Raw genomic sequence first — 21,054 nt, 5'->3', positions numbered from 1 at the left:
ATCAAACTAATAAAAAACAGAGAGTAAAATGGTGGTTAGTAGGGGGGAATGGGGGAATATGTTTGATGTTTAAAAGTACAAACTTGCAATGACTAGTAAATAAACCATAAACATTTAATGCATAGTATAATGAATTAGACAATGGCATTGTTCTTTAATTGTGTAATATGGTAAATATCTCTACAATGGGAATCATATTATAATATACAAATGTATCCAAAATATGTTGTACACTTTAAAATTTCACATTACCAAATGCCAAATATATTCCATATAAATAGAAGTTTGGGATGCCTGTGTGGCTCGGCTGAGCATTTGACTCTTGATTTAGGCTCCGGTCATTATCCCAGGGTCATGGGATTGAGCCCCGTGATGGGCTCTGCATTGAGCATGGAGCCCACTTAAGATCTTCTTTCTCTCTCTGTCCCTCCCTTTGCCCCTCTCCCCTGCTCTCTCTCTATGTATAGGACAAAAAAATAAATGCAAAACTAAAAAAAAAAAATTCTGACACCAAAGAACATACTAATTGTTTTGCAAGATATTTACAAAAACATTGACAATATTATAAGTGCTTCAAAAAAGGTACAAGCAAAAACCATAAGTGATCAGTGAAAGGATAAATCACTTCTACAAAGTAGAAAGTTTATGTAATTTTGCTGGGTCTTATAAAAATCAGATTTCAATGCTAACTAATGATAAAGTATGAAGAATTTAGGCCTACAGTCACTTTTTTTTTCATTCATTCATTTATTCAATAACTATTTACTGAGAAATTTTTATATGTAGCCTCCATGCTTGGCCATATATCAACAGTGGCAAACCAAGCTATATACTAATAACTAATAGAGTTTGCTATCAAGTAGAGGGATTGATCAATAAACAAATAAAGAAAGAAAGAACAACATGTGATAGGTGAGAATGTACATGAGAAGGAAAGGACAGGGAGACAATCAACAACAGGGCAAGATGGAAATGGGCATAAATCTATTCACATTATTTTTGTTGCATTCTGTATTTTAAGAAATTGGATTTTTTAATAATACATTTGCTCATCAATTACAAATACTGCCATAGAAACAAAAGTACTATTCTTTATGTTTTGAAAAAAGTTTATTTTTTCCCTCTGTGAAGTGGATTTGCAATTAATTGAGTTACTGCTGGAAATTTTATCTTGTTAGTTACTATAGAAGCATTTATTCTGAAGTGGAAAATCATGGTAGTTATTTTAAATTACATGTCTCTGGCTATTTTGAAAATCTGAGCACTATATCCATTAGTTTAACAGAGCAATACTGTTAAATACTGTGGAATGCTCACAGAGCAAGTTACTCACTGAACCCAAGGTTTTACTGTATTTGGGAATTCAAAGTTAGAATTCACAGTTAGAATTGGAGGCAGAAATTTGAGACGTGTAAATCTACAGATACTAATAATTTAGGATGAAAGTTCTACAGATATAGTGTAGATTAAGAAGAGAAAACAATCCAAGACTGAATCTTGAGACAGTCCCACATTTCAAGGTTAGAAGAAGAGGAAGAGCCACTTTAAAGAAGGACAAAAATGTGCAACCAGTGAAGAAGAAGATAAAAAGAGAATAGTGCCACAGCGATCAAGAGAATAAAAGGGTTTCGAGAAGGAAGAAATTAATTGGATTAAACATTCCTGAATGATCTACTGAGGGGAGGATAATGAAGTGACCATTGGATTTGAAAACATGGAGTTTAGGTAACAAAAGTTTCAGGCCAGTGGAAAGGACAAAAACTTATTTAGAGAAGGTAGAAGAGACACAGAGGGCAAGAGAAGGAAGCAAGAAATACAGGCAATTCTTTAAAAAAATTACAAATATTTTAATTTCAGAATTCTGACCTTGATAATACATCTTTACACATTGAACATGTATACATATGATGTACATACGATGGAAATTTATTATACAATTTGCCATTATTTATGAATGTGTCGACTATTAACCAAGAGTTAGTAAGTACATACTTTTAAATATTGATGGCAGGGTTAGTTAATTAACTGTAAGGGGCAAGAAACATATCACCCCATTTTGATATTTTCTAAGCCAACATATCTTTCCACTTAGTCACAAGAAGTTTTAGTTCCCAAAGTTTATTTTATAAAGCATGATTAAAAGTACATTAAATATTTTTTCTTAATTTTAGAATTAAATTTCATGGTCGTAAGAACATGGAAAAGTATTTAAAAGAGTTATAATGATCCACGATTTATCGAGTATTAAATTAAAATATGCAAGTTGATATATTATAGACAGATTTAGCTTGTAATAGTGCCTGGATCATTGATTCCTTTAGAAGTGATTATGACTTGCATTTATCATGGTACTCAGGATATGAAATGCACAAGCTAGAAATACAGTTTTAAAATGTAAATAGAAATAGAACTTTGATTGTAAGTTATATAAAGTACACTTCAAGTGTTTAATAAGATTTATGACTTTAAACATGAATTCATAGAAGTCTCTATTAGCTGTATGATTTGCACTAATCCTATCAACTTCAGGTTTTTAAAATAATCAGAATTATGGTACTGTACTTTATTTCATTAGTACTCATAGCTGAAGAACTGCATATAACCTTTTTATATTACAGAGGAATGGATTTATGGCATGATTACAGCTGTTTTCAAATCAAGCATTTCACTTTAATATTTGTAGTAAAAAAAAATCTTTTCCCTTGATAGATATCCCATCCTGCTCCATCTACAAAATAAATCATAGATGTTTTGATATTGGAACTCTCTGAAAAGTAATCCAGAACACTTGAAAAATGTTAGCATAATATTACTAATTTGTTTTGCTTCCTATTAATAACAAAAGCTATGTAATGATTATGTAATATACAGCCTAGACCACAACTTGTAAATGGAGTTTAAGTCATTATAAATTATGCTGCTTCTTTTTATGCTAGTGTAGTTAAGAAATATCCACCATGTCCATTATAAATCTTTACCGTTTGGGCTTTTATATGCCATAAAGAAGCATTTAAGCACAGCTTACAAGGTTACAGTTTGGGAAAATATACCTTTTAAGAATTTGAGAAAAATATTGCAAAGAGACTATTATATACATACACATGTATATATATATATATATATATATATGGCCTCTCTATGAATAAGTGACTCTATTTAAATTAAATATTTAAACAACATTTAGGTATGTTGTCAAAAACTGTGAAAGGTCTGAGACGTCACCCTACTTACACAGCATATTCCAGGAACGCAAACCTGGTTCAGAGTAGAGTTCTATTATACTCATAGCGCAATCAGCAACCAAAGTAACATTGTGGTATCTATTTTCCCACTCTGACAACCCAGAAGACCAATATTATGAGAGCCAGATGGAAAAATTTCCTATACTCATAGTGAGCCCACTCCATAAGTGAGGGCTGGGAAATATGAATTTCCTACATTTATGAAGTGGAAAGAGATCATTTTCTCCCTTCCCCTTCTGGGAGAGTTTTATTGGAAGGGAAAATAATGCCCTAACCTAGTGGCCTATCTAGAAAACTAACTTTTGGCTCTTGGAGCGATAGGGAAAATGTTTAATGGATGGGAGCAATACTTCAACCACTAGGCCACAGATCTATGCTTCATAGTATGTGAAAAATAAAGTATTTCTAGAGGAAGTGAAAGTAAACATTCTCAAGTCTTTTATGGAGTATACATTTTCATTTCTCAGGAGACTGAGGCTTTTCTAGGAACACTGAGAAAGCCAAGAAAGCTTTATCCCCCACAATATATAAATCATAAAATTTAATCTTAATTATTCTTTTGTAATAGCAAAAATCTTCCCCAAATTCTGTAATAAACAATAACAGTTTTGTCAATAAAATTTGATTTTTATAAACATATATATTACTATTCTAAATATATGTTATAGCAATTATGTGTGCTATGTATTTTTTTCTTGGTTTAAAATTATTTAGTTTGTAAGGAGTTTTGGAAAAGAATTCTCATTTTGAACAACAAATATAAATTTTAATTTTACCACCATTCAGTTAGATGTAAGGTAATAAATTAAACTTGGATAAAGCAACATCAAATTGAAGGTTATTAAGCTTTTTTTTTTATGAAATTTATTGACAAATTGGTTTCCATACAACACCCAGTGCTCATCCCAAAAGGTGCCCTCCTCAATACCCATCACCCGCCCTCTCCTCCCTCCCACCCCCCATCAACCCTCAGTTTGTTCTCAGTTTTTAACAGTCTCTTATGCTTTGGCTCTCTCCCACTCTAACCTCTTTTGGTTATTAAGCTTTTAATTGTTAATTTATTTTATCACCTTGATTGAGATATAACTGATATTCAAAGAACTATACATATTTAATAAATACAATCTGATGATTTTGAGCATATGCAAACACCCATGATGCTATCATCACAATCAAGGTTAATATATTTATCCAACATTTCCAGAGTTTCCTTGTGGCCGCGTGTGTGTGTGTGTGTGTGGTGGTAAAAGTACTTAACATAAGAGCTTGAAGTGCAGTTTCAGTTATGCTAGATGTATAATTTCTAGATATTTGCTAGACAATGTAGTGTCTATAGATAACAATATGGTATAGTACTTTAATATTTAACTTAGAAAGTATTATTTATTTTAGTTTGGGATAAATAGATAAATAAATAAATAAACAAACAAATAAATAAATAAAATGTAATCCTTGTATTTGTATGTACACCATATTTACTTGAAGATTTCTTTGGAAAGATATATAAAAATGTTCACAAGTAGTGGTAGAAATGAATATATTATATATATAATAATGTATGTATATATGTATATATATATTATATATATGTATGTATGTATATGTATATATATGTATATATATCTCCAGACAGCATAATCATTTCATTACAATGCCCCCCATTATGGTTATTATGTATTATCATTCTATATCTATATTAAATCTGACAATGCATGATCATTATGTTTTCTACAATATATATTCCATTTTACTCCAGCGTGGTTAGAAGAGACAGGATGTTTCTAGAGTCAACAACTCTGGCATTGAGGTCCTGATTTACTAGGCTTTCTGATTCTACATCACTTGCACTGGGCAGAGGCAACAGTTACTTTTTAGTTTGGTTCTTAGGTGTTGTTTGAGAATTGTTATTTAATATATAGACAACAGGCCTCTGGGTGGTTCAGTCAGTTATGGGATGGAGCCTATGTATGGCTCTGTGCTGAGTGTGGAGACTGCTTGTGATTCTCTCTCTTTCTCCCTCTGCCCCTCTCCCCTGCTCATGCTCTCTCTCTCTCTCTCTCAAATAAAATAAAACAATATTTAGACAATAGACATTTCCAGCCCGCTGTATGACTCACTAAGCTATGTATGCCATTTACTAAATCTCTTCTTACCTGGATTTCATCTTCCTTAACTAAGAACTCTATGCATTACAAAGCTTGTATATCCTGTAACAGGAATACAGTGATTTACATTAATTTTTCAGGAATGGCATATTTTAATAAATGTATGGTGAAGATAAATATGTGTAAAATAATTAAAGTATAGTTTTTGTGAAATAACATTTCACTCTCTTATACACTCTGATTCTGGACAGGGTACTAAAGTTCTGTCTAACCATGTAGCGGAAAGTACTTTTGATTGGAAGTTGTACTCAAGCTGGAAATACACATTCTAGACATTGGCCAAATACTGGTCTTCTCTTCTAGATAGTGTTTCAACAGATTGATTGGAAGCCAAGACTTATTTATGTATATTTTTTAGGAATCTCAAAACATTAATTTTATATAAAATTGATCTAATACATCTTCCCTGTCATCTGCATCAGACGACCCAGGCAGTTCATTGAGATAGTGTGACTCCTGTTATTTCAAGGATTTGGCCTAATGTTGTACTTTTCTGTTCAGAACTACTTTGACAAACACCTGGGAATCATGTCAAAATATTTGAAGATTATGAGAAAAAAAAAAGAAGTTAAGATTTAAACTTTGTCTTTCTAGCTTTTTTTCCCTTATACTTGGTGAATATAATTCAAATAAAATTTAATCAAGTTATTAAAATATGCTGTTTATTTTTTGAGATTATAAAAATGATAAATATTTGCTGTAAGAAAATTAGAAATTTAATAATACTAAATTTAGAAAATATGTAAAAGCTCCAAAGGGAAACTTAATCACACCTTAACTACTTAAAGACATCCATTATTAATAAAATTATGCAATACATCTATCATAAATGTATACATATGTAAATATATAAAAATAAACTATATTTATGCATAGACTTATTTCATATCTATATTCTACATTTAGATTATATGATGCTGTATTGAACCCTGTTTGATTATAGAATCATGTCAAAATTGACAACATAATTGTATGATCTATTTCATGAAACACCATTTCATATTATTTCATCAAAATATTATTTAATCAATTCAAACAATTTCTGTGGATACATAAAAAATTGACTTAAGTAAACATTATTCCATTACTAGGTACTTTACTACTTACACTATTTTATACCACTATAAGGTATTTTTCTTGTTGTTTCTTATATTTTTCTACTAAACAGCACTGTGATGAGCATTCTTTTTTTTTTTTAATTTTTTAAATGTTTATTTATTTTTTAGAGAGAGATAAAAAGTGCTAGCGGGGAAGAGGCAGAGAGAGAGGGAGACACAGAATCCGAAGCAGGCTCCAGGCTCTGAGCTGTCAGTAAAGAGCGCAATGTGGGGCTCGATCTCTTGAACCATAAGATCATGACCTGAGCCAAAGTCAGATGCTTAGCTGACTGAGCCACCCAGGCACCCCTGATGAGCATTCTTTTACTTAACTAATTACCTGAATCTTAAATTATTTCTTGTTTCAAATAACTATAGTTCCTTTATCCAGGGATCTGTATTCCATACGAAACACTGATAAATATTGTAACATTGCATTCCAGACAGGTTACTGGTTTACTCTGCTAACATTGGGTTATAAAAATAGACATTTATTATACCCTCATGAACACTACATCTTATTTTCTAAAACATTTTCTTCATTTTGCAAGTTAAAAATGTCATTTAATCTGTGCTATAATGTATATTGGAAAAATGAATATCATTCTATGTATACTGTGATGTGTTTTTATCAATAGTTATTTGAACATTTTGTCCTATGTTATTGCCCATTGCAGTTCATCTTTTGTGGATTTTCTGATCATGAACTTTCCCATAGAAAAATAAGAGTACGTTGTTTTTCACAGTCTCCTAGAGCATTAATATTGTCTCTGATATCTGTGGAAAAGTCTGTCAATTTGTTTATGCTATTTTACTTGTTAGGAAATTTTGATTTATAAATATGAAAAAAATTAGTAAAGTGTAATTCTTTGCACTTTCTTTTAATTGCTTGATGTGCATAAGTTCCATCTTGACCCAGAGATCAGACACCCTTTCCATCCACATTCTTTAGTTATATAACTCATATAGCAGTGGCTGGGAGTCAACAATGGCATATGCTTTCCCCTCTTTCTAAGCAGCAAATTTTAAACATTCCTCATTTTTAAAATGATTTGTGATCCAAGCAGCTTTCTACAAAATTTTGTATGCTTAAGGGTTTTTTTCCCTTCCTCATATCTCTGTTTTTATTAAATTCTCCATTGTCTTGCTTAAGATCCAACTATTTACATAAAGTAAATTTATAACATGTTTTACAATATGCCAAGGAAAGTTCTCCTTTGCTTATCTTGACTTTGAAAATATTTTGGCTATTCTTTTTCTGAGTATTATAATAGGCATATTTTTAAATGTTTTTTAAATGTTCTCAAAATAACATTAATGAATTTTATTGAGAAATACATTTCTGTAGTTTATGAAAGAATGGCAAGATTCTTTAAAGACTCTTTCTATCCAAAAATAAGAACATTCCCTTCAATTTATTTTATTTTATTAAAAAAAAATTTTTAATGTTTATTTATTTTTGAGACAGAGAGAGACAGAGCATTAACGGGGGAGGGTGAGAGAGAGAGGGAGACACAGAATCTGAAACAGGCTCTAGGCTCTGAGCTGTCAGCACAGAGCCCGACGTGGGGCTCAAACTCACGGACCGTGAGATCATGACCTGAGCCGAGGTCGGACGCTTAACCGACTGAGCCACCCAGGTGCCCCTTCAATTTATTTTTTAAACCCATGTATGGTTTAACACTTTGTCTTTCATTCCTGTTAAATAATAATTTATTGTATTGATTACATATTGTATCTAAGAAGGCTGTTAATAGTAGAATGTAGATTTTGGTTCTGTGCACACTTTGATTAGTTTTTGTGTCTCAGTTCTCTGAGAGACAGCTATTGTTGGGGGAGGATACCAGTAGAAAATATCACCTGTTAATAATAATACTAATATCAAGTTTCACATATAAATACACACACACGCACACACACACATATATGTTCTCTTGTTTTGTTTCATCTTATTGGTATAATCTACCATTATGAGAATAGGTAAAGTGATATTTCCTATGTTGTTAATAATAAATGCCATTTAAGTGTTCTTTACAAAAAGTATTACAGTTTACAAGTTTTTAATCAGAACTGGGTTTCTCGCCTTCTTCTAACTAAAGAGCAATACTGTTTCTTTAAAGTTTTCTGATTATTTACTATATTTATTCCATTACTATAACTATCTATCTATCTGTGCTAAGAAATCACATGCATTTTTCTTTTAAATCACACTAAATCCCCAGGACATTTGTTCTGTAACTTGTGATCCCTGATATTTTCATTCTTAACATCCTCACCTAATTAAGATGAATTATTATTCATATTTTCTTTTGATTCTTGCTTCAGGGGAGGTGCCTCTCATATTATTGATTAGGTTACAGCTCTGTCTTAGAAACATTTATCTCGGTGGGAATGCAAGCTGGTGCAGCCACTCTGGAAAATAGTATGGAGGTTCCTCAAAAAACTAAAAATAGAACCACCATGCAACCCAGCAATTGCACTACTAGGCATTTATCCATGGGATACAGGTGTGCTGTTTTGAAGGGACACATGCACCCCATGTTTATAGCAGCACTATCAACAATAGCCAAAGTATGGAAAGACCCCAAATGTCCATCGATGGATGAATGGATAAAGAAGAAGTGGTATATATATACAATGAGTATTACTCGGCAATCAAAAAGAATGAAATCTTACCATTTGCAACTACGTGGATGGAACTGGAAGGTATTATGCTAAGTGAAATTAGTCAGAGAAACACAAAAATCATATGACTTCACTCATACGAGGACTTTAAGAGACAAAACAGATGAACATAAGGGAAGGGAAACAAAAATAATATAAGAACAGGGAGGGGGGACAAAACAGAAGAGACTCACAAATATGGAGAACAAACTGAGGGTTACAGGAGGTGTTGTGGGAGGGGGGATGGGCTAAATGGGTAAGTGGCACTAAGGAATCTACTCCTGAAATCAGTGTTGCACTATATGTTAACTAATTTGGATGTAAATTAAAAAAAAATAAAAAATAAAACAAGTTATAAAAAAAAAGAAACATGTGTCTTGGGGCACCTGGGTGGCTCAGTTGGTCAAGCATCCAACTCTTGGTTTCAGCTCAGGTCATGATCTCGTGGTTTGTGAGTTCAAGCCCCACATTGGGTTCCATGCTGATAGCGCAGAGCCTGCTTGGGATTCTGTCTTTCCCTCTCTCTCTGCCTCTCCCCAGCTCACTCTCTCTGTTTCTCTCTCAAAAGTAAATAAACATAAAAACAAAACAAAACATGTATGTCTTCTCTGTAGTATGTAGGCTAGTTATGTGCTACTCAGGTATGTGCTGTTTTGCAATTTCACATTTAGGTATGTTAGGTTTTTTTTTTTTTCAACGTTTATTTATTTTTGGGACAGAGAGAGACAGAGCATGAACGGGGGAGGGGCAGAGAGAGAGGGAGACACAGAATCGGAAACAGGCTCCAGTCTCTTAGCCATCAGCCCAGAGCCTGACGCAGGGCTCAAACTCACGGACCGTGAGATCGTGACCTGGCTGAAGTTGGACGCTTAACCGACTGCGCCACCCAGGCGCCCCGGTATGTTAGAATTTTAATATAAATTTTCTCCCTCCCTAGGCTGCAAGATACTTGATCCTGGATTTGTAAAGACTTTTAGTCATTATTGTGTCCTCAGAGACTAGCACAATGTCTGGCTAATTGTAGGCCCTTTCCTCCCTGGGACCCACTGTGAGCCAGACATAACCAACATCGGGGAAGAGGTCACTGGCTCCTGATAATGTAATGGGTGCCTGCACCCCAATCTACTTCTCCACCTCCTTTTCTTCTTTCTTCTGTGGACTTTTTTTTATGTCAGCTGTGCTGTTTACAGTTTATTCCCTTTTTATCCCTTTTCACAGAGAAATACAAGTCTAGAAATTTAAAAATGTGTATTAATTTAATAAATCAGTGGCAAACATCACATCAGCTAACATCCTGCAAATTTCCCATGATTCTAATAAGTAACCAATCTGATACTAATTTCATGTCAGATTTCCCTGTTTCTTGTGTATGCACAATTAAATTTCTTCCAATTATCTCATCCTGCCTAACAGTAACCACTATCAATGGCAATGATTGCAAACAAGAAACTCTTACTTAGCAAGCCTTTATATATTTATATACATACACTGTAATAATAAATAACTGAATACATAATAAATTTGGAGAAAGGACATCTCTTTTTATTGTTTTTATTTTGGGGGACAGTATTTTTAAAGCAGGATTTGAATTAATAAATATAGAAGGAATAATGGAAATAGAAAATCATCTTTAGGTAAACACTAGTATAAAATGAGCATTGCACATGAGAATCAATGACAGATAAATCATAGTCTCAAAGTATCTACTCGTAAGAGATTAGTTCATTAAAAGGGAAAATTAGTTAAGTCTATAGTGAGGAAACTTGACAGACAGTGCATTTATCCTGTGATCAAGGTAATATCACCAGTAAGATAAATAGACCCTGTATAACTCTGGATGTGACACACGGAGAAGAGTTTCACTTTACTTCTGTTTCATTTTTGCCAAAAATGTACAAACTCAATTTAATCATGAGAAAACATCAGACAAATCCCACCTAAGATGCCCTGAGGGGCATTCTAAAAAATATCTGGTCTGTATTCTTCAAAAGTGTTAGGATCGTAAAGAGAAAAATTGATGTATTGTCACAGATTAGAAGAGACTAAGATGACATGACAACTAAATGCAGTGTTGATCTGAGATAGAATCCTGGACCAGTAAAGGACAGTAGTGAGAAACCAGTGAAATTCAAATGAGTTCTACAGTTAATGATGCTATATCCCTGTAAATCTCCGAGTTTCCATCATTGTACCATGGTTTTGTAAGAGATTATCATTAGGAGAAGCTTGGTGAAGAGGAAATGCTTACTATATTTGCAACTGTTGCATAAGTCAAAATAATTTTAAAAGAAAAAGTTTGGGAGCACCTGCGTGGCTCAGTCAGTTAAGTGTCCAACTCTTGATATTGGCCCAGGTCATGATCTCACCATTGAGATCAAGCCTGCATTGGGCTCTGCCCTGACAGAATGGAGACTGCTTGGGATTCTCTTTTTCCCCACTCTCTCTGCCCCTTCCCCATTTGATATTGATACATTATTATTAACTAAAATCCAGATTTTATTTGGATTTCTTTAGTTTGTATATAGGGTCCTTTTTCTATTATAGGAGGTCACCTTATATTCAGTAGTCATGTTTCCTCAGGCTTCTCTTGACCAGGACAATTTCTCATTGTCCTTGTGTTTCATGACAGTGATAGTTTGAGAAATACTGCTTAGGTATATGATAGAATGTCCCTCGACTGGAATTTATCTGATTTTTTTTGTGCCTAATGATATTGCAGTTATTGGTTTTTGGGAGCAAGACCACAGAGGTAAATGGTCAGCATCGTATCATATCACAGTCACATACTGTTGACATAGACTTATCAGTGTACAGAGGTATGATGATCTGACTGAGACAGCATTTGTCAGATTTCTCTACTGTAAAATTACTGTTTTTTCTCTTCTCTTTTTACACTGTACTCTTTGGAATTGAGGCATTAAGCACAGCCCACATTTGAGGAGTGAGGAGTCTCCTGTCCTGTTTCCTCAGGACACAACGTCTTCATAAAATACTTGTAATACTTGCTGCACGTGAGATTTGTCACTTTCTCACACTTCTTCATTTATTTACCTATTGTTATCAGGATAGATTCACAGGTATATAGATACTAAATATTAATTATTAGTGTTAGATATTAAAATTTAAATATAATATAACATATTTAATAGTGTTTGATATTTAATTAAATGTTAAAGTATTTAAGTATGGGGGGAACTCTATAATATTATCAGTAAGTCTCACTTTTTTAGTTGGTCTTTGTCCCTCGGCTCTGACCTTCATAAATGTTTTCCTTTCCCCCCAACCCACAGTCAAGATAGGCAGACTAGAGTGGAGGAGGCTGCAGTTCAGAGAAATACACTTACTACGTTTCCCCTCTCCCTACTGTTACTTTTCTCCTCTCCCTACTGAGGGCATATTTCTTGGCTGTTCACTGTGATAACCTGGCAGAGTTCCTGGAGGTAAAATCCAATAATATCGAGGAGGCAGTTAAGAGCATGGACCCCAGAACTTTTCTAGTGTCCACACTCAGCCTTCAGGTGTTCTTCAACATCACCATTTAAGTGTTCCAACAGCTTATTGCTTCAGTGGCTTCTATTCCACTTATGCAGGTATCGGTTGTGACTTTCTGGATTTGCCTGTCTCTCCAGATTTCAGGGACTTTGTCCTAGGACCTGAATTCCTTAATGGCTCCAAGAAAAGTCATTGATTTTCAGTTCATTCAACTTGTTTCCCGTTGTATGGGCAGGAGTAATGACACCTATGCACTTTACATGACAGAGATAAAACAGAAAATCAGACTTACCATTTTGGTATCTTTTTTTTTTTCATGGACATATTAATCTTCCTTAACTTTTAACCACTCATTTTCTGTCTGATTTATTGAAAATAAAGAAAATTACAGGCAACTTGTTGGCTCAGTTGGTTAAGCTTCTGATTCCTGATATTGGCTCAGGTCATGATCTTGCTGTTTGTGAGTTCAAGCCTTGTGTCGGGCTCTGAGTTGATGGTGCAGAGCCTGCTTGGGATTCTCTCTCTCACTCTCTCTCTGCCCCTCTCCCACTTATGTGCATGAATGCTCTCTCTCTTTCTCTCGAAATAAATAAACTTTAAATAATACAAAAAATCATGAAATCTTCCCAAAGGAAATTTCCCCAATGTATTCAGCCTTCAAGAGATCACTTCCTTTTTACTCCATAATTTCTTTGATGATATTCAAGTGCAGCTACTTGTACACCTGGCATATAGGACTTTGTGAATAAATATCACCCATACAATGGAAGCAAAAATTTAATTGCAGGAGGATGAATGTACTATACAGTATAGCCTCAGAAGCACAAGAAACAGCATTCTAAATCCTTTGTATCTTTACACCAGTTTACAGAGGGAATGGAGAGTAATAGTTTATTCCATGAGTTAGTTAAATAAACAATGGTAAAAAGTATTCTGCATTTTCTGTAACAATTCCTGTAGCATCATTCTTTTATTCCTAGATAAGAAACATAAAGATTTGAATATGATAACAAAAGAATAATGGGTATACTTCCTTTCAAACCAATTACTTTGATTTCTAGGGGGGAAAAGTTCATTAAAAAGAGAAGTGCTGTGTGCAACAAACTATCACTCTCTTTTTATTTTTTTAATTTTTTTTTCAACGTTTATTTTTTTTGGGGGGGACAGAGAGAGACAGAGCATGAACGGGGGAGGGGCAGAGAGAGAGGGAGACACAGAATCGGAAACAGGCTCCAGGCTCTGAGCCATCAGCCCAGAGCCCCACGCGGGGCTCAAACTCCCAGACCGCGAGATCGTGACCTGGCTGAAGTCGGACGCTTAACCGACTGCGCCACCCAGGCGCCCTGACTCTCTTTTTAAAAATAATAAAAATGGGGGTTCCTGGGTGGCTTTGCTGGGTAAGCCTTGGACTCCATGGTCTCATGGTTTGTGCAATCGAGCCCCGCCTCAGGCTCTGTGCTGACAGTGCAGAGCCCGCCTGGTGTTCTCTCTCTCTGCTCTCTCTGTCCCTTCCCCACTTGTGTTCTCTCTCTCTCTCTCTCTCTCTCTCTCTCTCTCTGTCTCACGTCCTCGTTCTCAAAATAAATAAATAAACATTAAAAAAGATGAAATAACTATTCTTTTTTACATTTTAAGAATATTATTTAACAAATGATACATTAATGAAGCATTAAACATCTACAAGAAATAAGATTCTTACCAGCAAGCTGATACTACCCTATGCTGATAATTCATTATGAAATACATTTTAAACACAAAAGCAGATAAAGTTAACACATGGTTATTATCCAAATACAATTAAGCTTTAAATAATTTAGTGAATAAACACGTTGGTTATGTGATTTTTTTGCTTAAATACACTTTACATATGAAGAAAGACAAAATGAAGCAGAATAGTTTTTCTAAAGGGAATTTTTAAAACTATTTCTCATTTTGAAAATATAAAATAATTGTTAAGTATTTTTCACATTGAGGAGCAATTTCAGGAAATTAAATAACAGGATCTTAAACATAATTTTAATTGGGGGCTTATTTAATAGGAAGAAATTCAGGGAATATGTGAATTATTGTGTTTGAAGCCATTAAAATGTGTAAGAAGAAAGGTTAAAGTAACTCCTCATCTTGATACATTTGGCAAAACATCTAACAGATGTTAGCAGACTTGCAGTTTCCAATTAGAATTTTTAAACACACTTAAGGAGGATAACCAGTTTTGTTTTTAATTAGTTAGAAAGCCATTATTTTGGTTGAGTTGGTTTGTTTTATAAAACTTTAAAGGGAAGTCATTTTGTGTTGTAGGCTGAAGCGGTTCCTGTGCCATTAGTAGTTCTGTTCTAGCTTTAATGATCTGAAAGGCGTTTTCTGCTCAGACTTCTGTTTCTTCCTGGAGTTTCTCAGAGCGCCCTGCATTCCCTCACCCAAACAAAACCAACCCCATCCTGCCTCCCACCCCAACCCCCAGGAACAATGAGGGTTTTGCTTTAGGCAAAACAATTTATTTCTTGTACAAACAGTCCCTGACTTACAATGGTTTGACTTAGGATTTTTTGATTTTATGATGGTGCAGAAGCTCTCCACTTCAGTAGAACCCGTACTTCTGGTTTGGGACTGGGATTTTTTCCCAGGCTGGTGATTCGCAGTACGACTTGTAATTCCGGGCAGCACTAGTCAGCCATGCTATCAGAACAATTGATACAATCATTGTGTCCCCATACAAGCATTCTGGTTTTCATTTTCAATACAGTTTTCAATAAACTACATGCGACATTAAATACTTTTTTATAAACTAGGCTTTGTGTTAGATGATTTTGCTCAACTGTAGGCTAATGGAAGTGTCTGAACACGTTTAAGATAGGTTAGACTAAGCTATGATGCTCCATAGGTTAGATGTATTCAGTGCATTTTCAACTTAATGGTATTTTAAATTTACAATGAGTGTATTGGGACTAACCCCACCATAAGTCAAGGAAGATCTTCATTCTGTGTCTTCGAATACAAGTTTTATTTCCGTACATAATTAATTTCTGCCAATTCCTACCCAATTCATATTTTTTTTAGCTTCAAGGTAGAAGTTCTCTTGCTAATGAAAAATAGTAACTTCCAAATGGTTGTTTATGGATACATTTGTTGTTAGATACAGTTACTTATTGAAAAGAGTTAAATTTTTCATGTGAGGCCGTTTTCACCAAGCAGGGATATCCTGTTTCTCAAACCAAAACAAACAAACAAACACACAAAAAAACCCTTTCTTTCTCTATTTTCATTATTTTTTGTTTTCTACTCCTCTGCCCAAATAGATCTGTTTTTACCACCTTGAACATTTTTGAAGCAAGTGCAAATTGCAGAGTATCTTGAGGAACAATGGAGAAAAATTATTTTCTCGGTCTGAGTTACCACTCACTGGGCTGCTTTGCTCTTTATTTCCCATAGAAAAATCTGTACTTTATTGCAGACATGTTTCATTTGCTATTTTATTATACATAGTCTTGTCTTCAGAACACCTCAACTTCTGAATTTATGAATGATTTAATTACATTACTGATTATTGAGATTTTATTCATTATTTCTTATATACTAGGAACTGTGTTCAATGCTGAAGAGTAACAGAATATGGCATCCCAAAATATGCCACTCCAAATATGCCACTTTGACATAGTAATTATTTTGAGGCAAAGGCAATTACAAAGAAGCAAGTACAAGAATAGCTCTCTGCATCACTTCTATTTGCCTAAAAGCAGGACAAAAATATGTAAAGGTGTTCCCCATTCTCTCTCTACCAGTAAGGGCAGAAGTTAATCATGAAAGACAACTCTAAGTCTTTACCAGCCTTGAGAAGGCACCAGAGAAATCTACATAACTAGCAACCTTTAGTAACAAGACTTCATCTACCTTTGGTTTCCCCACATATTTACCTTCCCACAATTTGCTGCCTCAGAAGTTCAAAGCCTTTTTTCTTTCATTTTCTTTTTCTTCCTTTCTTCCTTCCTTTCTTTCTTTTCTTTTTCTTTCTTTCTTTCTTTCTTTCTTTCTTTCTTTCTTTCTTTCTTTTTCTTTATTTTGTCTTGTTACTTCCTTAAAAGTGAATTGTTTTTTTGTAAAGATGCTATATATAAGGCCCATGTTCTAACCACCTGTCTATATAGGCTGTTGCTATCCCATAAAAACCACAGTCTGGGTGGTTTATAAACAGTGTAAATTTATTTTTCATGCTAAGATCAAGGTGCAGGCAGATTTGGTGTATGTCAAAAGGCTTCCTGGTTCATAGATGACTATCCTTTTGCTGTGTTCTCACATGGCAGAAGGGGAGAGGAATGTCCTTAGGGTGTTTTTAATAAAGGCCCTAATCTCATTCATGAGGGCTTCACCCTCATGACCTAGTCTTCTATAAAATGCTCCACCTCCAAATGCCACCACAAGGATTAATTTCAACAAATTTTGGTAAACATATAGAACTTATTCCACAGCACTATACCTTTGAGCTACTAATCACTGAGTGCCTATATGTGTGTGTGATGCACATGTTAATTAAATTCCTTTTTAATCAGTTAAGGCAGTGGAGTGGCCTGAGACATTTCCTGATTTATTGTAGACTCTGTGATGCCAGTACAAAGTTATCTTGTTGCTTGGAGTTTGTGCAACTTCTGGTTCCTTGGCGTCCAGAAGTGATTGTACAAGAAGGTCTGGTTCCTTGTTACCTGTTCTTTCTTCAAAGGAGGGCAAAGTCTACAGATGCACAAAGGGGGCTCAGTAAAGTCAATGTGTGACCTTAAAAAGGAAAAAAAAAACCATTTTGCTAAAAGATAGCTGGGCTAATCAGAAAGCCGAGGCAGTTTCAAACAGATTTGCTGGCCTCTATGACCTGGGAACGTTCTTGTCCTTTAATCCCCAAGGCCAATGGTTGGCAAACCTCAACAAAAATAAATTAGTTCTGTTACAGATTAAGAGCCTGAATTCAAGAGTCAAAGAATGTGTTGACGAGGAGCAAATTAACCCTACAAATGGGCTGGAGTGTTGTTAGAGGTGTACTGTTACCTACTGAATTGCCCAGTAGACAGGTCTAAATGGAGGTCTTCATACAATACTTAATCAACAAGTTTAAAAGTTAACTCTTTATCTTGACTCCTTTTTTCTTTAAAAATTTTATTTTATTGCTTATTTACTTTTGAGAGAGAGAGACAGAGCACGAGCAGGGGAAGGGCAGAGAGAGAAGGAGGCACAGAAACCGCAGGAGGCTCCAGGCTCTGAGCTGTCAGCAGAGAGCCTGAGGCGGGGTTCAAACCCACTAACCGTGAGATCGTGACCTAAGCCGAAGTCTGGCCCTTAAGCGACTCAGCCACCGACATGCCCCAACCTTGACTCCTTTTTTTGAAGTTTATTTTCAATTATTTTGAGAGAGATAGAGAGCAAGCAGGGGAGGGATAGAGAGACAGGAAGACAGATCGCAAGCAAGTTCTGCACTGTTAGTGCAGAGCCCGATGCAGGGCTAGAACTCATGAACCGTGAGATCATGACCTGAGCCAAAATCAAGAGTCTGAGGCTTAACCCACTGAGTCACCCAGGTGCCCCATCTTGACTCTTTTTTTAATCTCAACTCTTTCTCTTGTGAAGATAAGGGAAGACCACTCAAATGAGAACAAGCAAAGGCTGTTTATTCTAAGCTTGCCAGAGCAATAGTCAGCTACACCACTTGTATTTGGCAAAGGCTTAAGAGGTAGAGAAGTGAGAAAGCTTTGTAGTGGAAAAAGGGGAAGGCTTCAGGTCTGTCCTGACTGGAGGCTGTTCGTCTGGGAAAGCTGGAGGGAAGATAACTAGAAGCAGAGTGTTCTCTTTGATTTTTTTAAAGAGAAGTAATTTTTATCTGGCTTTCTTCACTTGGTCCTAAGTTGGGGGAAAATGTAGGGAAACTCAGTTATTGATCAAGTCCTGACAATTTGGGGCCAACTGCTACAGAGCTTTATGGATTGGCTTACTGCACTGGTTGCTGCATATTTTAAGTCAAAGTTCTATTTTTATATGTGATCTGGTCATTTCCTATTTGGATATTGTCTCTCATTGTTAATGTCATTGTCATTCTCTCTGTCATCCAGGCTGGAGACAGTGAAGTCATCTAAATTTGTTTTTGTTATCTCTCAATCATCTTATCAACTTTACTTTTTAAAATGCATTCATCTTTATCAATTATACTCTTCTGAACTATGAAATCTCATACTCTTCCCATGGCTATGTTTTTAATTCAAGTCCTTGATTTCTTTATCTAGAAAATGCACCAGTGTTCTCACTGGTTGCTCTGCCTCAGAAATTTTTCTTAGCATTCTATTTTTCTACACTACCTGTAAATAAATACAACTTAATTTTGACTCAGTTGTCTTCCCCACCAAAGAGTCCTTCATCCTTGTTCCTGTGGCCTAGCTGTCAATTCTGTGTATATTCAACCCAGCTGTCTTCCTTGTACATATCATAAAGTCAGTAAATGATGTTTATTGGATGAACAATATTGAATAAAATGAATTAACTCTGTCTAATCCCCCTTTTGCTTTTTCCCCCCAAATCAGACTCTTTTTTTTCCCTTTGTTCATACTCAAGGCTTTTATTTAATAAAATGTCAGTTCATTTGAAATTTTCATTTTCTGAATGATATACTTTTTCCCTAAGATTTGCCTTTTACTCTCCTGACTACATTTTTACAACTAAATAATTCTAAATAAAATATTTCAGCTAAATAGTCAAGCGATACTGGTGGATACTACTTACAATAATGTCAGCAACAACTGTGTCCCTTTCCCGGATTTCTGGAGCCCCAGGTAGTCACTCTGAGGCATTTCTCCAGGGCTGCCTGTCAGTTATCTCAGTGCCAGAGAGTAGAGAGTCCTGCTATTATCACAGCAAAGAAAGGGCAGCTGCCATGCTGTCTCTATTTATTAGTGTCCCAGGAGCAATGCCCTCACCCCCAGAAAGGTTTTATTTGACAAATTACACTTAGAGTGCACTTGATCCTATCATAAGTTTCCCTCTCTCTTTCTCTCTCTCTCTCTCTTTAAATAAATTCAGTAGTGGGCCTCCAAAATACCTGTTATAACTTAGTAAATAAGAAAGCATGCTTACCCATTTTGCAAGTTTTGTAACATTTGACTTTTATTTTGGCTTAGACATTGTTAAAAGAGAGACAAGAGGCCCCGAGGAGTGTCATTTGTGCTAAACCACATGTCAGCAAACCAAGCTTAATACCTAATCTCGAAGAGGTTGGTTTCAGCCTCTCCCAGCAATGAACCTGTCCCAGTCAACCTGGAATTACCTGATCAGCACTAGTGAGGAAATCTGCCTGGGAGACCCCTAACATCTGCCTTAGGAAGGGGACCTTGCCTGAAACAATATACTCTTTGCTAATAAACTCCTTTTTGGAGCCTCCTTTCTGCCTTTAAAAATTGTTCCTTTCTACAGCTGTTGAAAGCTCCTTTCAATTGTCTGGATGGGATGTGGCCCAATTCATGAATTGCTAAAAAAAACCCCAAATTTGATCCTGAAATTTACTCCATTGAACTTTACTAACAAAGTGAAATTCGTTTATTGAAAATATCTACAAATAACACTATTCCTGTTGAAAACTTAATTGCATGCAAATCAACTAGCAAAAAAAAAGCTAAAATAATTTCTTCATTCTCTCCTATAAATGAGTCGGGGGTAAGCCAGAGGGAATTTTCCCATTGGATTTTATGATTAGTAAGAATGGGCACCATTTCTTTCTCATCTTGCATCCTATTAATTAATCCTACTATAATACTTTGAAAATAGCAGATGCAGCTACAAATAAGTTTTAATGAAATGTAATCAAAACTTTCAGCACTGTGAATCTTTGTGTGACAAATATCATAGCTCAAAGAAATCACAAGGGCTCAGTGATCTAAATGCCAGGAATTTTATAACTGTAACTTCTTACAAAGGTCATTTTAAGATTGGATTCTGGCATAGTTTGCATGTGTGTGCAGGAGATTTGCATGACTATATGGACTCAAAGCATACCAAATGTGACCCCTTCTAGAAACATTTCCCGTATCTATCCTCCACTACCTAAGCACACGGTAGTTGTCCCTCCTGTCCATGACATTTTGCCTCTATCATAACATGCCTCACATGAACTAATCTTTCTCCCCTAGCTGTTGGTAGTTCCTTGAACATCAGGGACATCACTTTTTGTTGTTGTTGTATGCTATTTTGAATGTAGGTCATAGAGAAGCATTAAATAGGGGCACCTGGGAGGCTCAGTCAGGTAAGCCTCTAACTTCAGCTCAGGTCATATCATGGTTCATGAGTTCTAGCCCCGCCTCGGACTCTGTGCTGACAGCTTGGAACCTGGAGCCTGCTTCAGATTCTGTATCTCCCCCTCTCTCTGCCTGTCCC

This window comes from Prionailurus viverrinus, chromosome F1, assembly GCF_022837055.1.
Source record: "Prionailurus viverrinus isolate Anna chromosome F1, UM_Priviv_1.0, whole genome shotgun sequence".
Classification (NCBI taxonomy): domain Eukaryota; kingdom Metazoa; phylum Chordata; class Mammalia; order Carnivora; family Felidae; genus Prionailurus; species Prionailurus viverrinus.
This window is presented reverse-complemented; position numbering follows the sequence as displayed.